A 17,602-nucleotide genomic window follows, 5' to 3' on the forward strand; every position below is an offset into this window, starting at 1 on the left:
ACTGCCCATAGCATTTCCTTTGCTTCACCTTTGCTTGCTTTCCCCTTCCTGGTTCACATTTCTTTCTGTTGTCCACCCCTGTTCCCTCCGCTACAAACAGCCCACCTGTGTTTGCCCTTTCCTCTCTGGCCTCACTTCCCATTTCTGTTCCTGAGTTAGCACCATGAGAACATCCCTTGGGGAGCAGGATCATCGTACAAGTGCTGCAGGAATTGTCTGCAGGGTCCTGCAGTGTCTCCTGCTGCTCCCTTTCCAGATGCACCACAGGCCAGGGGAGCACATCTGGGCTGCTGTGTCTGGGTGTGGGGCTCCCTGTTCTGGGCAGTGAGGAGGGGCTGGAGAGCTCTGCAGGACTGACAGGATGGGCTTTGGGGGCAATGCAGAAAAGCTGAGGGACCTGGACCTTCTGAAGAGGAGGCCCCACTTTGGCCACAACAATCCCTGCAGTGCTGCAGGCTGGGGACAGAGTAGCTGGACTGCAGCCAGGCAGAAAGGGACCTGCAGGGACTGATGGACAGCAGGCTGGAAATGAAACAGCAGTGTGCCCAGGCAGCCAAGAATTTCAATGGCACCTGGCCTGAATCAGGAACACTGTGGCCAGCAGGACCAGGGCAGTGATTCTTCCCCTGTGCGTAGTGCTGGTTGGGCAGCATTTTGTGTGCTGTCTCCAATTCTGGGCCCCTCAATTTATGAAGGATGTGGAGGAACTGGAGCATGTCAAAGTAGGGCAACAAGGCTGGTGAGGGATCTGGAACACAAGTCCTGTGAGGAGTGACTGGAGGGAGCTGGGGATGTTTATCCTAGAGAAGAGGAGGCTCAGGGGAGACAAGGTGGTGTCAGGGCACAGGTTGGACTTGATGATCTCCAAGGCTTTTTCCAACCTTGCTGATTCTGGGATTCTCTGAAACCACCTTTGGAGCAGTTGCAGGATGTCAGCATGCCCCACTGAGGCCATCCCTGCCCAGAGTCCATGGGAGAATGGGCAGACAAGGAGAGCGCCCCTGGGGGTGGGGAAGCAGAACTCAGAGACATCAGCAGGTCCAGGTGGGAAATGGACTGCGGAATGTGGCTGTGCAAGCCCTGCCTGGGGTGTGCCAAGCAGGACAGACAAGCCCTGATTTCCATCCCCCAAACAACTCTTTCAAGGAGACATTTAAAAGGAATTGCAATTATTTTTGTACTCTGAATTTGAAGCACTGGAGAAATTCCAACAAGAGATTCTCAGGAGCTCAAAACTACAAAACAGACTTTACTAGCAACTTTAGAAAATCAGAGAAACTTTGGAAAATGGTTTAATATGACATTCAATTAAATAAAAACCAAACACTTCTCAAAGCATTAACTTGGCCCATTCTACTTCACAAACTTTAAGTCCGTTCAATTCTAAGTTACTCAAAATTTGCAAGAGGACAGAAATAGAAGAAGAAAGACAAAAAAGATATAGAGAAGCACACACACACAGCTACCAATACCTGGACTCCAGCAGTGTTCAGACAGAAATTCTAAGAGGAGGTAGGGTCAAGATGTGTGCTTGCCTCCTGTTCAGCCTTAAATACCCCTTGGACTTCCTGGGCCCTTCCCCCAGGTGGGACTTAGAGTCATTTGGTCGCTCAGGAGCTGGACTGGGGTTCCAGAGGCACCAGGGTGTGGAGCATTGCCTTTGGTGTGCCAGGGACTGGCAGACACTGCTGGGCTGGGATAGAAGCTCTGCGATGATTTGGGTTACAGGGCAGGGCAAGGCTAGAGCTGCCCCTTCCTCCCCCACACACAAAATGCTTTGAGCCAACAATCTCCTCCAGTCTCTCACAACGGGCAATGTTGGAGGTGGAATCCCAGTTCTGGCCATGGGCACCTGGCTGAGAAAGACAATTCTTTTCCATAGGAAGGTGGGACGGTGTGACTAGAGGGTTTGACAATTTTAATTATTAAATTTCCTTTAGAGATAGGATTTAGGAGTAAAGACAACGCAGGCTCAAAACTTAAAAAGAAAGTACAAGAAGAAATTTATTAATAACACAAGACAAAATTATTCAGAATAAGATTCCTAGATTATTCTCTCCTCCTTTCATTCCACATTTTTTACCAACCACATACAGAGAGCACTTTAGTCAGTTATCTACTCAAATAATTATTTCAGTTTACTTAAGAGAGAAAAGTTCTTTTTTCTGCTTTAGACTTAGGGGGTGTTTTTACCTTCAGAGTCTGCATTTGCTGGAGACCTACAGAACAATGAATTTTCCTCCCATTTACACAGTCTTTTCAGAGCCGTGTTATGGGTTATGATGCATACATGAGGTACTACTTTTAAAGGCAGGCTGCTGAAAAACAAAATTCTCTTCATCATCTTTTCTATCAAATGTCTCTGTTCATATTCCAGTTCCAAAACAGAGAGCTCAATTTTCTGAGGCAAGGAAAGTTTTTAACTCAAGCACCCATCCTTTCCAAGTATATTTTACAGTTTAAAGGAGTTTTCGTGCAGTCACAAGCCCCTCATAGCCCCACAAAAAAAAAAGGTTTTTAGCTACTTATTAGTTGCATTTTTAAAATTTCTTTCCATCAGGAACTTCATTTTCATTCCACTGACTTTTGTGGACTTCATGCTTTATTCCTTCTTATTAAGGGGGTTCAGGAGATTAAGAATTTTATTTAAGCATTAAGAAGTTAAAATAGTATCTAGATTGTTAAGAAGAAAGCATGCGGCCAGTGATGGAGGATTTATACGGCCAGTGCTGGGGGGTCCATGCGGCCGGTGCCGGGGGGTCCATGCTGTCCCACCGAGCCAAGCCAGGGCAGGACTAAGGGCTCCCCGCAGAACCGGTGCCAGGCAGGGGGGCCGAGCCTGGTCCCCTGCAGAGCCAGGGCCAGGTCCCCAGCTGGGGACCCCCGCTCCTCCGGAGACCAGAAGCCGAAAGACTCAACCAGGACTTCATCCATTGTGATTTGTAAAAGCAAAATAACTTTTTCATTAGTTTCCCGAGCTGTCCATCACCAAATCAGCTCTCTGACTGGTGCCAGCAGTTCACAGGAGAATCCCCAGGAGACGGGACAGCCCCCTCCATTCCCGGACCATGTGAAGCTTTCCCTGAGAGAAAACCAACCCTCCCCCCAAGCACGTAAAACCAACACAGGAGGAAAGCACAGAGCCCCAGTGTTTGGAAGGCAGATGAGAGCCTCTCTAGGGCAAGGCCAGCCAGACATGTCAGTAATGGCAGATTTTGTCTAGGATCAGTCTTTGCATATAGGGAATTTTGGAGGTGGAATCCCCATCTAGGCCATGGGTGCCTGGAGAAACAGGACAGTTCCTTCCCTAGGAAAGAAAGAATGGAGCCTTCCCCAGTGTTTTGGGACAGATGAAAGGTGACCCTCCTGAAATCATTGCCAGCCAGATTTATCCCGGCAATATTCCATTGCGAAAAATCCCTGAATATAAGGATATTTGGCAGTGAAATCTCAGTTCTGGCCATGGGTGCCTGGAGGTGGAGGACAGTTCTTTTCCATAGGAAGGAAAGCACAGAGCCATAGTGTGGATGATATAAAGGTGCCTGAAAAAGGCCCTTGGGATTATTTTGTGCCCTGAGATAATGAAACCTTTCATGAGAGATGCCCCCCCCCCCCTCCGCCCCCGCCAAAACCCCTGTTATCATTTAGGATTTCTGTTGTTTTTTAACTTTACTAGATGATTGTTTTTTTCTCACCTAGAATCTTCATGCAATTGGATAGTTTTTCAACTCATAATTTTACTGGTTCGAATTTCAATCCCTTTGAAACCTATAAAGACCCCTTGCTGGGCTATGTAACCAGATTTTGCTGGTAGAACCCTTCGAAGAAATAAAGCTGCTTTCAGAATCTCTACGGCAAGTCCCGGAGTCTCTGTCTCTTGCTATTCTTGTGGCTGGCACTCTGCCTCAGGAGCTCTCAGAGCAATCCGGTCTCCCATAGCAGCCTGAGGCTGGAACCACCCTAGCCCTGGCAGCTGCACCATAGTGTTTCAGTAGCAGATGAGAAGAGCCCCTGAACGTGCCAAGGTCAACTGGATCAGTCAGGTGGTCCCTGGGACGCCAACCCAGCCAGACCTATTCTGTGTTACTTTGGTTTCATTGGGACCTGTAGTGTCACTATGGTCCCAATGATTCCATGAGGCCTTGCAGTGTCACAATGGTCTTCGTGGTTCCACAGGCCCCACAATGTCAAGTAACTCTGTTCCATGAGGCTCACAATGTTACCATGGACCTTTGGAGATGGGGCTTTGCAGTGTCACAATGATCTCCTTTGGCTCCACAGTGTCCCAATGGACCATTGATGACATGAGGCCCTGCAATGTCACAACAGACCTTTGGTTCCATGCAGCCCTGCAGTGTCACAAAGGCCTCAGTTTCACGAAGGCCCCACAGCCTCAAAATGATTCTCTTAGTTCTATGGGGACTCGCAGGGTCACAATAGTCTCACTGGTTCCATAAGGTCTCACAGTGTCACAGTGCTTTGCTTATTTCATGTGGCCTCATAGTGTCACAATGGTCTCCATGATTCTATTAGTCCCCTCAGTATCACAATGGTGTCCATGGTTCCAGGAGGCTGTGAAGGGTCTGAATGGTCTCTTCTTGGTTCCATGAGGCCTTGCAATGTCACAATTGACCTTTGGCTCCATGGAATCTCACAGTGTCACAATGGCCTCTTGGTTCCATGACACTCCAAAGTGTCAAAATGGTCTGCAGGGCTCCCATGAGGCCTTCAGTGTTACAATGGACCCTTGGTTTGATAGGGCCCCACAGTGTAGCAATGACTCGTACATTCCACGGAGCCACAGAGTGTCAGTACATTCCCCTTGGTTCCATGAGGCCCAGCAATGTCACAGTGGTTTCCATGACTCCATGAGGCCCCACAGTGTCAAAATGTTCACTTGGTTCCATGGGCCCTGTGCTGGTGCATTCCCTCCTTCCCTTCTCAGGCCACACTCTGAGCGGAGAAATGCTCACTGGGCCTCAGCCTTGGCCAACAGCCCCTGGGCTCAGCTCCTCTGGAGCTCAGCACAAACACTGCTCCCAGACACTGCTGCTACCCAATGGGCTCCTGGTTCCTTTAGGAGCAGCCCTGGGACTGTTTTTGTTCCCTCAGTGGCACAACATCCCTGTTTTCCCCCTTCCAAAGAAAGCTGGGGATGTCAAATGCGGCCAGGATAAGACATTGCTTTGTTGCTGTATGCTGAGAGTCGCTCATAATAACGACAAGGACTTCTTGAGCGTATGAGGCCAAAGAAGCATTTTATTGGAAAACCAAACCATATTTAACTGTTGCAAGTTTGGAACAGGACAGCAGTCCATTGGACAATAGGAGAAAACATCTCTTGTCACGTAGCACGAGAACTGTTTCTCAGTCAACACCAGGTACTAATCTCTGTTTATTAATTCCTTTCTGTTTACCAGAAAGTTATCATCCTGGGAAAGGCTCAGGCCGGAGCTTAGAAACTGTCTCAGCCTGGGAAAAAGTTTCCCAGCCTGAGAAAAGAGAAAAAGAGCTCAGAGCCTGAAAAAGGCCTAGCAAAGCTTGCCTGGGCCTTCAGTGGTGCCCATGTTGCTGTGACTGAATCCCCTCTCTTGGGGCCCTACAAACAGCGCTCCACATGGAGCCCCTTGGAGCTCTCCTGGGCCAGCACCTCCCTCCGAGTGGCGCCTCTCTGAGCCAGGAGCTCTCCCGTGTGCTGCACTCAGGACATCCCCGAACAACAACAGAGCTTGAGCCGATCTCCCACTCCTCGAGGCTCAACCCTTCACCTGCTGGGGAGATGCCCAAGCATCCAGAGTGAGCATTTTCTTGCCCTCCAGAGGAATTTCTCACAGGTCTCTTGCACTGACTCTCTATGTGTGTGTGCACACCTATGCTCTGACAAATGTGGCTGAAATGCTGCTCTCTGAGGGGTTTGAGGGCCTTGGATATCAGGGTCAGTGAGGTCTGCAAGTAAGATTAAGTCACAAGGTGTAAGCTAAGTTAAATGATGCAAGGAGTTGTTCTTTTGCTAAGTTGTTAAGTTTAATATAAGTTGCAAGCTTAGTTAAATACTGTTAAGTGTTATTCCTCTGTTAAACAGCTACACCATAGGTTATAAATTAGGTTAAATACTGCTAAGTGCTGTTCTTTTGCAAAACTGTGAAGTTAAAGGAATCAGTTAAGGTATAAGTTAAGTCCTGTTATTTTGAGCTCTCTTAAGCTTTTAGGCCATATTCCTTTTATCCTTGCCCTTACTGTCCTTTTGTCACACACACGCAGACAAGCACACAGAGAGACAGTTCTCGGTTCATTTCTGGTTTGAATTTTTGTTTGTTTTTGTTGTTGCTTTGTTTCCTTGGTGTGCCTGAAGTGTCCAGTCAGGAGTAGAGTGAGTCCTGCCAAGGAACTTTGTCATGCTGTCTCTTAATATTAAATCTGGTTTTTGCTGATCCCTTGACAAGGATTTTTTAAGCGCTCTCAATCCCTTGTTCGTTACGGGGTAAAGGGACCCTGGCTCAGACTCTGGTCCTGGGGGACAGGGGGACACTGCCAGGGGATCCCTGTCCCCCTTTGGAACATCTTCTGGGTAGGCTGTGGCACAGGGGCGGGGGGGCCCGTGGGGACAGGGAACCCCACTGTCCACGAGCAGTGTTGGACTTCTCTGAGGGGAATTGTGAGGGGGGTCTGGGGTGCAGTGACCTCTCCAGTGACCTCACACAGCCTCTTTGAGGTCACACAGCCTCCCTGTTATGTCACATAGCCTCTCTGTGATGTCACACAGCCTTCTGTGTTGTAACACTGTTGCTTATGATGTCGCACAACCTTGGCACAGTGCTGGGGAGCCCCGGTGCCATCCCAGCAGTAGGGTCTCCCTCCTGCCCTGTCTATCAGCTGGTACCACCCTTGGGGTGCTGGGCCTTGGGCTTCCTCTTCTCCCTGCTGCCTGCCTGCCCAGGGTGTCCCGGGGAGCTGCTGCATTCTGAGCCAGGGGATCTGCTCTGCTGTACTGGGCACCCCAGGGCTTCCTGAATCACCCCATAGACAGGGCAGGGGCCAGAGTGTCACAATGTTCCCTTGTTTCCATCAGGCCCCACAGGGTCACAGTGCTCCCTGTGCATCCTGAGGCCCCACATAACCCAGCCCAGTCCATTACCATGGTTTTAGTCACACTCAGTATGATCCCAGTGCCTCCCAGTCTCTCTCAGTATACCCAAATTGCCCCCAGCATGCTCCCAGTCACTCCTACTTCTTCCCAATTGCTTCCAGCATGATTCCAGTTGCCCAGTCAGCTATGATTCCAGTCAGTCTTAGTGAGGTTCCAGCTGCTCCCAGTATATACCAATTGCCCCAACATGGTCCAAACTGCCCTCAGCCTGCTCCCAGTCACCCCAGAATCCCCAGTATGGTTCTGGTTGCCCTCAGGATGATCTTACTCATTCCCAATATATCCCAGTTACCTTCAGCGTGCACCCATCATTCCCAGTTGCTCCCAGATGCTCTCAGTAGCCCTCAGTGTGGTCCCAATCACTCCCAGTATTTCCATATCCCTGCTCCAAGTGCTGCTCCCAGCCCTGATCCATGGGGATGGGAATGTCCTGCTCCCTTCCTGGGGCAAAGTCACACCTGAGCCAGGTGTGCAGGGCTGCTTGCCCTGTCCAGGTGTGCTTGCCCTTAGCCCAAGCACTGTCCTACCTGCAGGATCTGCTTCCCCTTGGCCTCTTTCTCCTGCAGCCCCAAGCCCAGCTTGGTGCTGAACAAAGGGGCTGGGGTGCAGTCATCCCCTCTGTGCAACCCCTCTGCACCCTCCCAGGAGCCCTTTGGGGAGGGAAAAGTGGGTGACACCAGGATTGGGGGGGGAGGGTCACACACGCTCTGGGGGGAGAAACACATAGACCCTGGGGACCCCCCCACTTTCTCCTGCAGCTCCAGAAGGATGAACCCTAACATGGAGCCCCCAAACCCCAGCAGCATCTTTGAGGCGGGGGTCTGTTGGCAGCTTTTTGGATCTATGGGAGTCACGACCACTGAAAAATGCCCTGACAGCCCCACAGCCACTCCTGGACCCCTCAGACCATCCTACAGCTCTTGGCCAGGACCCTAACAACCACATCTACTAACAGTGATTGAATAAAATGCACTTACTCATGCTTTCCACTCACCCTTTGAATAATCAATGATATTTTTCACGATTTCCCCCCATTAGGGATTAAATTCAGTGTGGATTGAGAGATGCCTGTATCTATCAGGAAACACATCTGTTCTCAATCTGGATCCATCTTAAAAGTTAACAAGGGCTCCAGTGTGCTGGGTCACTGGTATAATAGGAGCCCCTGATGCCCCTAACAATCCGTCTGCATTATCCTCTGTACTTCTTCTAGTTCCCCTCACAAATGCCTGGGGGTATTCATTTTCTTACAGCTGACAACCATTCACTTTTCCACTGGACCAAACAAAACCTTTAAAAGAAAATCCCAGTTTTTTAACATACAATCTGCTTTTCCAGATGTTTTTTCCTCCCTGTGCTCACTCTCCTTATCACAACCCATGTCCCAGAGCTGGTCCCTGTCCTACTGCAGTGTCCAAATGTGCTCCTTCCCCACCGGCACTCTATCACATGATTCCATTGTCTCCCCTATCTGCTCCTCTCTCTCCTTTCTCTTTTCTCATTCTTCCATGCCAACCTAACTTTATACCTTCTACACGTTTCCTCCCAATTTTCTTTCTGACTGGGGACAGGGAATGGACGCGGGGGACAGGGAATGGACATGGGGGACAGGGAATGGACACGGCGGACAGGAAATGGACGCGGGGGACAGCAAAGGCCTTGGGGTTGCAGGGATGTTCACGCTGGGGCAGCGTCAGCACAGAGCTTCAGATCGCAATTAACCCCGAGGGAAATGCTGGGGAAAGGCTCCGTTTCAGCATTTCTTTACTCCTTGCTGTGAAGGGTCTGAAATAAAAGGGGAACAAAGAGGGCCCGACTCCTACTTTGGGTGGAGCACCATGCCTGGGGCTGTGAGGTGCCATGAGGGGCAATGGGGGCCATGGGGACCTGTGAGGGGCAATGAGGGCCCATTAGGGTCTGTGAGAGGCTTTGGGAGGCCAGGCAGCTCATAGAACCAGGGGTCCATTGTGATACTGTGGAACCAAGGAGATCATTATCCACAGTATGGAAACTCACGGAACCATGAGAGGCAATTGTGGCACAGCAAGGCGTTGTGGAGCCAAAGAGACCCTGGTGACACTATGGAACCTCATGGTACCATAGATCCATTTTTTCACGGTAGCCACAGCAGGGCTGAAGAACCATGGAGATCATTGTGGTGCTCCCCAACCTCATCGAATCAAGGCATCAATGTTATGCTACTGAACCTCATGGAACAAAGACTCCATTGTGACACTGCGGGACCAAGGTGATTGCTGTTGACAGAATGCAAGCTTGTGGAACCAAACATCATTGTTACATTGTGGGGCCTCATGGAACCATGGAGAGACCATTATGACACTTCAGGATCCATTGGAACTAAGGGAACATTGTGACATTGCAGGGCCTTGTGTAACCAAGGGGTTGTTGTTGCACGGCAGGGCCTCATGGAATCAAGGGGATCATAGTGACATTGTGGGGCTCCATAAGGGGCTGTGGGGCTCTATAAGGTGCTGTGGGGCTCCATGGAACCACGGGGTCATTCTGACTCTGTGGAACCAAGGATACCATTGTTACACTACAGGCCATCATAGAACCAAGGAGGCCATTTTGAGCCAGGGGAACTCCCTGAGATTATTATGATACTTCAAGAGCCACTGTGGAACTGCAGTGCCTTGTGCAACCAATGAGACCATTGTGGCATCACAGGGCCTCATGGGAGCAAGTGGCCATTGTGACACTATGGGGCCTTGTAGAACTGAGGGGTCATTGTGACACTGTGTGCACCATGGAACCAAGGAGACCACTGTGGAACTACAGGACTCTGTGGAACTAAGAATTCAGGTTAACTAAGAGGGGGCCCAATGCAATCAAGGGGCCATTCTGTACTTCAGGGTTTCATGGAACCAAGGTGCTGTGGTGGCACTGTGGAACCAAAAGAGACCATGGTGACATCGCAGGGCCTCATAGAACCAAGGCAACCATTGTGCCACTGCAAGGCCTCATGGAAGCAAGGGGCCAGTGTAGCACATCCAGGATTGGTGGAAGCAAAGGGCCATTGTCATCCTAGGGAACCCAATAGAACCAAGGGCTCATTTTGAGACTATGCGACCTCAAGGAATCAAGGGACCATTGTGGCATTGCGCAGTCCCATGGAAAGAAGGAAACCATTTTGACACGACAAGGCCTCATGGAATCAAGGACCATTGTGCTACTGTGGAGCTAAGGAGACTATTGTTATATTGCTGGGCCTCATGGAAACAAAGATCTCTTCTGATACTACAGGGCCACATGGAACCAAGATGTGCCCCCTTCCCAGGAGGTGGGGATTCTACCTAGACAGACAGCATCGGTGCGGGGCATGATTTAAAAAGAAAATTCCACCCCTCCACCCTGTGGGGGGTGCTCCTGCAATCCTGAGAAAAGACACTTCACTCATTTTGTCAGATAAGGAATGGCCCCGGAATGATCTTCTTTTCCTGTACCCTCATTGGTTTAAATTCTACTGCAGTGTTCCCGCCTTAATTCTTCCCATTGGTTTTCCTCCTCGACCCACCCCTTTGCAATCCTCTGCTCCTCTCACTATTGAACCCTGACCCTAAAGTCCACCCCTATCCTGGCATATAAAACCCACGACTCTACGCTTGTTCTTGTCGTGGTTCCTGGCTTAGTAAAGAATCCCAGGTTTTGCTAAACCAAGACCCGCCCTGTTGTCGTCTTTTCCTGTTGGTCATTAGTGGTTGCCTGAGGTCTGAGACTCCAGGCCCCAGGGGAGTTGTAGCGCCCCTTGCTGCGGCAGAATGCGACACCAAGGAGCAGTTGTAATGCTGCAGGACCCCAAGGATACAAGAATGTGGAACAGGCCTGGTTGGCTGGGCCTCCTAGGGACTGTCTGACTGGTCCAGCTGACTTGCCATGTTGGGGGCTATTTCTCATCAGCCCCTGAAACACTGGAGTTCAGTGTTTTTCTTCCTGTGGGAAAGAACTGTCCTTCTCCAGGGGTTCATGGCAAAAATTTGGATTCCTCCTCCAAATTTGATTATATCCAAGGATTATTCCCATATGAAACCTGCCAGGACAGACAGTTCTGGCTGGCTTTGCCCTCTTGGGGGCCACCTCTCATCTGCCTTCAAAACACTGGGTGCCTCCTGTGCTTTTTCTTCCCATGGAAAAAAACGTGTTTTAAGTCCAGACATCCATGGCCAAAATTGGGAATCTGCCTCCAAAATTCCTTACATCCAAGGATAGCTGTCAGGCAAAAGTTGCCAGGACTGTCTAGGTTCCCTTGGCTTCCCAAGGGCCTGCTCCCATTTGCCTTTGAAACACCGGGGCTCCCTACATTCTTTTCTATTGAAGAGAACTGTCCTCATCCAGATGCCCATAGACAAAAATGGGATTTGGCCTTCCAAATTCTGTCTGTCCGAGGATTCCTCCCTGACAACAGGTCTGGCTGGCCTTGACCTCCTTAGGGCTGCCTCTAATCAGGCTTTGAAACACTGTGACTCTACCCTTTCCTTCCTACCTGTAACTGCTAGAGCTTGGGGTTTGCCCCAAGATGCCACAACAAGCCTGGATAAGATGTCCCATAAGGAACAGCTTCTCCTGGTGTCTCAGGCAGATTTCAGTCATAAGGTACTTGAATGCAAGTAAGCCTAAAGTTTAGGCCATTAACTCTTACTGTGATTTTTGCTCAGCTTGCAAAGTACCTTCTTGTCCAGCAGAGAAAAAGAGATTGAGAAAGCTGCATGAAGGTTCTGCAGACACTTTATTTCTTCCACAAAGGGGTCCAGGCAGCAGTCCCAATATATAAGGTACTAAGGGGGCTTTTGTAGGGTCATGGTGCCTTAGAAATGGACCAATAGTATAAGGGATTGTGAAACTGACCAACTATTAGGGATTTTAGGTAAAAAGTGACCTACCACCTAAGGAATCAGAAATGGACCAATAAAATCACAAAGATATAAAGTGGGGATCTGCAAAAGGAGTGAAATATTTCTAGTATTAGTCTTTCTAAGGAAGCAATTTCTTATCTAAGGGATGATTTTCCAGGAGAACCCTCTCAAGGTTTCTCCTCCTTCCACACTATGGACAACTGTCTTTCCAGTCCATGAATCCATGGCTGAAATGGAATTCCACCTCCAAAGCTCCCAGTATATCCAAAGGTTGCTTTCAGACAAAAGCTTCAAGGACAGACAGGTCTGGCTTGCCTTGACCTCTGCTGACTGCTTCTCATTTCCCTTCAAAACCCTGGGATTCTGTGGTTTCCTTCCTATGGAAAAGAACCATCCCTCTTGTCCAAGGGCTCTTGGCCTCAAGCACTTGACCACTATCTAGGGACAAAGGAGCTCTATGTTAAGTGCAGTGGAGACTGAGCACAGCAGAGGAGAAACCTGGGAGGGATTGAAGGCTGGTTTCAGAGATGGTGGATCCTTTTGACATAGTAGAAAACAGCCCAAGAAAGAAAGGATTCATGCCAAAGGCAACTGGGGATCTCCAGACTAAGAAGAAAGAAAAATAAATTTCCCACCCAGGACAGTGCTGTGGTGCAACATTTCCCCCAGAATGAGTCTGGAGCAGCCCAAGGCTTTGTGTGTCCAGGCAGAGGCAGGCAGAATGCAGAGCTGTCAGCAAAGGAAGGGCCAGCGAGGTGGGGCATCTGGGGGAAGCCGACAGCCTGCAGGGACAGAGGCACAGGGCATGGACACCATGGCACAGCCTGGGCTGCAGAGAGCACAGGGATGGGCAGCAGCTGAAAGGCCCTGCCAGAGCCAACTGCTGCAGCACTTGGGCCATGGCTGCTGGCCCTGGCCTGAGGCCAGCAGGGGACAAGTGAGCCTTGCTGTGCTGGGGCCTCATTGCCTCCTTGTCCCTGCTCAGAAGCCTGGCAGGGGCCGCCCCATGGTCCTGCCCTTGGCATTGCACATCCCCAGACTCCAGTGCCCCGGGAAGAGCCCTGGGCAATGAGGGAGGGACAGGATCTGCCCTGACAAGGGCTGGGGCTCAGGCCTGGGCCCTTTGCATTCCTGAAACGCATCCAAGTTTGCTCAGCATCAGAGACACCTTTCCCTGCTTTGTCCCCAGAGGCAGCTCCTGGCAGGGGCAGCACTGCAGAGAGACAGCTCTGCCCAGGAGCAGCTCCTGTGCACAGCCCAGCAGGGCTGGGGCACTGCCAGGGCATGGCAGGGACACAAGCAGAGCACAGGCAGAGCTCACAGGTGCTCAGCACTGGCAGGAGCTGTGTCATGTCCCAGAGGGGGCTGTGGCACAGCAGCACCTCTGTGGCTGTGTCATGCAGCCAGAGAGGAGCTGTGATGTCAGAAAGGGGCTGTGTGACAGCACAGGTTGGGTTGTTTGAGGTCACAGATGGGGCTGTGACATCACAGAACAAACTGTGATATTGCTGAGTGGGCTGTGACAGCACTGGACGGTGCCATCATAGAGGGTGGCTCTGTGATATCAGACAGCAGGCTGTGACATTACAGAGCATCTGTGTGATGTCCCAGAGAAGGCTGTGGCATCAGAAAGCGTGTTCTGCCACCACAGGTTGGCTATGTGACATCAGAGAGGGGCTGTGACATCCTGGAGCAGGATGTGACATCACAGAATGGCCATGTGACATCCCAGGGCAGATTGTGTGACATCACAGCAATGACTGTGACGTCACAGATCACAGAGGCTGTGTGACATCACAGGGTGCTGTATGACATCACAGGGGTTGTGTGACATCACAGGGCTGTGTGACAGCACATGTGGCTGTGTGACATCACTGGGGACAGTGTGACATCACAGGGATTGTGTGACATCACAGGGGCTGTGTGAGATCATAGGGTGTGGTGTGACATCATAGGGTGTGGTGTGACATCACAGGGGCTGTGTGACATCATAGGGTGTTGCGTGACATCATAGGGTGCTGTGTGACATCACAGGGGCTGTGTGACATCACAGGGGCTGTTTGAGGTCACTGGGGAGGTCACTCTGCCCCGTTCCTTCCTCACAGTCCCCCCTCACAGTCCAATGCTGCTCGTGCACAGTGGGGTCCCCTGTCCCCCCAGGTCCCCCCGCCCCTGGTGCCGCAGCCTCCCCCAGAGGATGTTCCATGAAATCGACCCCAGAGCCTGACACGGGGACAGGGGCCGGGCCCTGGGGGTGGCACAGGGGGACAGGGACCCCCCGGCAGCGTCCCCGTGTCCCAGGGCCAGAGCCTGGGCCAGGGCTCCTTCACCCTGTTATGAGCCAGAGGCTAAGAGCATTTAAAAAATCCCCAGCACGGGATCAGTAAAAAACAGATTTAATATTGAGCTACAGCACTGTGATAAATGATCTCCCCTGAAGGTTGTCAGTGAGGATTGTTAAAGAGTTGGAATTGTCACTTACCTTATCATGTGATACACTGTTCTGTATGACCCCAGTTCATTCTTTAATTCGGTTGTTGTATTCCCTTCATTAAATCCAGTTCGTTGCATTCCCTGTTCCAGTTTGTTCCCTGTTACTTCCCACTTCTGCCCTCTCCCCTACCTCATTTCCGGCCTGGCTGCTGCTGCTCCCCTCCTGTCCATCAATTGAAAGACCGCGCCCAACATGTAAAATCACAAGACTCCCAAAACACCACTCTTCAGGGGAGTTCCCTTGAAGAGAAACAGCCCCTGGAACAGTGAGCCAATACAAGATTTGGGAACCCTCCGAACACCATACAGTCAGCTACGAGACCAACTGCTAAAAATTGCCTTCGTCCTCCAGTTGTAATGTCACCATCTTATGAAAAGCGAATTTACATACAAACAGCCCTAAACAACACTAGACACAGCAAGTCCATGGGCAGTCCCACGAGCTTGGAAACACACACCCCCGTTTCTGTGAGAGTTCACAAGGGGTGTGTGTGGTACCTTGTTTCTGGTGTGGCTAAGCAGCAGTACCGCCACAAAACATTCCTTTAGGTTCCCTGCTGCTTCTAGTAATAAAGAGCTCCATAGTTAAAGGCTTCGGTTCTGGGCACAGGGCTCTCCGGCCTCTCTGGGATTGATGATCACAGCAAAGGGAGACAACAGGAGAAAGAGAGAGAAGGAGATTGGCAATCAGGGCTCGCAGTCGCAGTGCCCAGTCCTGCTCCGCCTAGGCTCAGAGTCGCAGCCGCAGGAAAAAAATGGATCTGCGGCTGGCGGTGCTTGCCCCGCTTCGGGCCGGAGCCGGCGGGTTGCAGGCAGGGTTGGAGCGCAGGCCCCGGGAGCTAAGCACAGCCCGGCCCGGGGGTCCCGCAGTGCGCGGCCGAGGAGGGTCCCTGGGGATCCCGGGAGGGGATCCAGGGGAATTCCCTGGAATTGCCCCGTGCCCTTCCCTCCGCTCTCCCTTGGGCGCTTTGGCTTTTGCCTTCCGCAGCCGGCGGCAATGCCGGGATCTGCCCGGCGACCGGTGACGTCTCTGCACACTCGGGCTGCCATTGGCTGGCAGGAAAGAGAGGCGCCAATGGCGGGGCTGGAAGCCGCTCAGGGACCAGGGTCAAGACTGGGGGCGGGGCTGTAGCCGAGCAGCGCCATGGCTCCAGTGCTGGGGCTGGGACGCTCCTGGGGGCCCCGGGGGGTGGCCAGACCTGAGAGGGACCCCCGGCCCTTGGACTCTTTCATCGCCCATTCCGGACCACAGAGGGGCCCCTACATCCCCATTCCCGGGCGCCTTGATCCCCCCGAACCCCCATTCCCGGCCATGCCCTCCACCCTGCACCCCCTTATCCAGCACCAGTAATCCAAACACCCCTTTCCCGGCAATCCCGCCTCTCCTGGCCCGCAGAGTCCCCTTCTCCTTGACCCAGAGACCCCCTGCACCCCTATTCCTGCCTTTCCCAGCACCCAACCCCTCCTTCCCTCAGCACTGAGAACACCCTTGATCCCTATTCCCGGCCATCCCGGCTTTCCCTGCCCCGTGCTGCAGGTGGGGAAACCGGGGACCCTTGGAGCTCCCTTTGCTGCATACAGGGAACCCCTGCTGCAGGAGGTTTCCGCCTGTGCCCTCCTGTCCCACAGCAGCGTCCGCGGATCCCATGGACTCGCCAAGGATGGCCGGGAATTCCTCTCCTTCCAGCTACGATCCGGGACATTCGTGATGGCTGCCGGCGCTGCCCAGGTGTCCTGGTTTGAAAGGACAGGTGTCTGCCAGTAAGGGCAGAAGTTTCCCTTTGGAATAGAGACTTTGGTTCCACTCCCCCCCCCCAAGTATTATAATTGTTTGAATCAAAGACTCTGAGGCAGAGATAAGGGGGTGGGAATAACAGCTCTTTTACGAATATATCTAACTGTACAAGCAGAAAACAATAACAGTTAAAATTGCTAACAGAACGAAATAGATAACTCGGTGTCAGTCCCTTTAGATGCAAGCACGCAGTTTCTGTGCTTAGTCCACAGCCCGGATCTGCCGAAGGGCAGACGGGAACGGAGGCAGGAGGGAGGGGGGAGGGGCGGCAGCAGCCACGCCGGTCTCGGTGGGAACGGGCTGGAGCGGCGGCTCCTCGCTCACCGTGTGTGTCCGGGTGATCAGCTGTGTCCGCAGAGGCAGGAGGCTGGAACGGGGCAGATGCAGGGCAGGTGATCGCAGAGGGTCTGGCTCTGCTGTGCTCCGGCCGCATGGGCTGACGATCCCGCGCGTCCTCCTCCGAGCTCGCCGGAAACCCGAGTGTCCTCCCGAAAGCCTCAGAGGCCCCTTCGGGAGCCGTTCCCACCCACCCCTTTTGTCTGGACTCATCAGATATCCTGGGTGTAGCCCGGCCAGCTGCATTGGCATGATAATGGGAAAAATTCTTTCAATTGACACAGTAACAGAAAACACTCAATCCCCAACACCAGGTCACGAAGAGGTGCTGGGAAACTTGAGGAGATCGAGGCTGAGAAATTCACAGATGACCTGGGGCACACCTGCCAGGAATGTCTCTGGAAATATAGAAGGGATGAAACCAGAAGGGGAAAAATCCCATGGGAGTTCCCTCCTGGAGTGCTCTGCCTGGGGTGTTCTGTGCAGTGCGGCAGACAGTGAGAAACACTCCTAGGCTGTCACTCATAACAGTTCTTAGGGTTTTGGGTGAGATGCTTGCAGCAGATCCAGCACTGAGAAAAGTTCAGGGGAGTCCTTTAGTATTTGGGGTCCCCTGGGATTTGCAGAGAACCCCCCGGTGCCCCCAGGATCTCCTTGAACACGCTGGTGCTGCCCAAGCACAGTGAGAAGGGTCATACCCAGCACGGGGTCCCCAGCTCTGTCACCGGCATCGCCCAGGTACCCCCAAAACCCCCCGGGAACCCTCAATCCCCCTCTGGGACACCTCAGCCTTCCCTGGTATTCTGAAAACATCTTCGGGACCCTCCAAAACCTGTCCAAGGCTGCAAAACCCCATACGGGCCCCTCAAATTCTTTTGAGGACATCGGAAGTCCCACAGGACCTCCCAATGCTCCCCGAGAATCACCTGGAGACAATCTACACCTGGCACGGGGTCCCCA

The sequence above is a fragment of the Erithacus rubecula genome (assembly GCF_903797595.1).
Source record: "Erithacus rubecula genome assembly, contig: scaffold_362_arrow_ctg1, whole genome shotgun sequence".
NCBI classification, from domain to species: Eukaryota; Metazoa; Chordata; class Aves; order Passeriformes; family Muscicapidae; genus Erithacus; species Erithacus rubecula.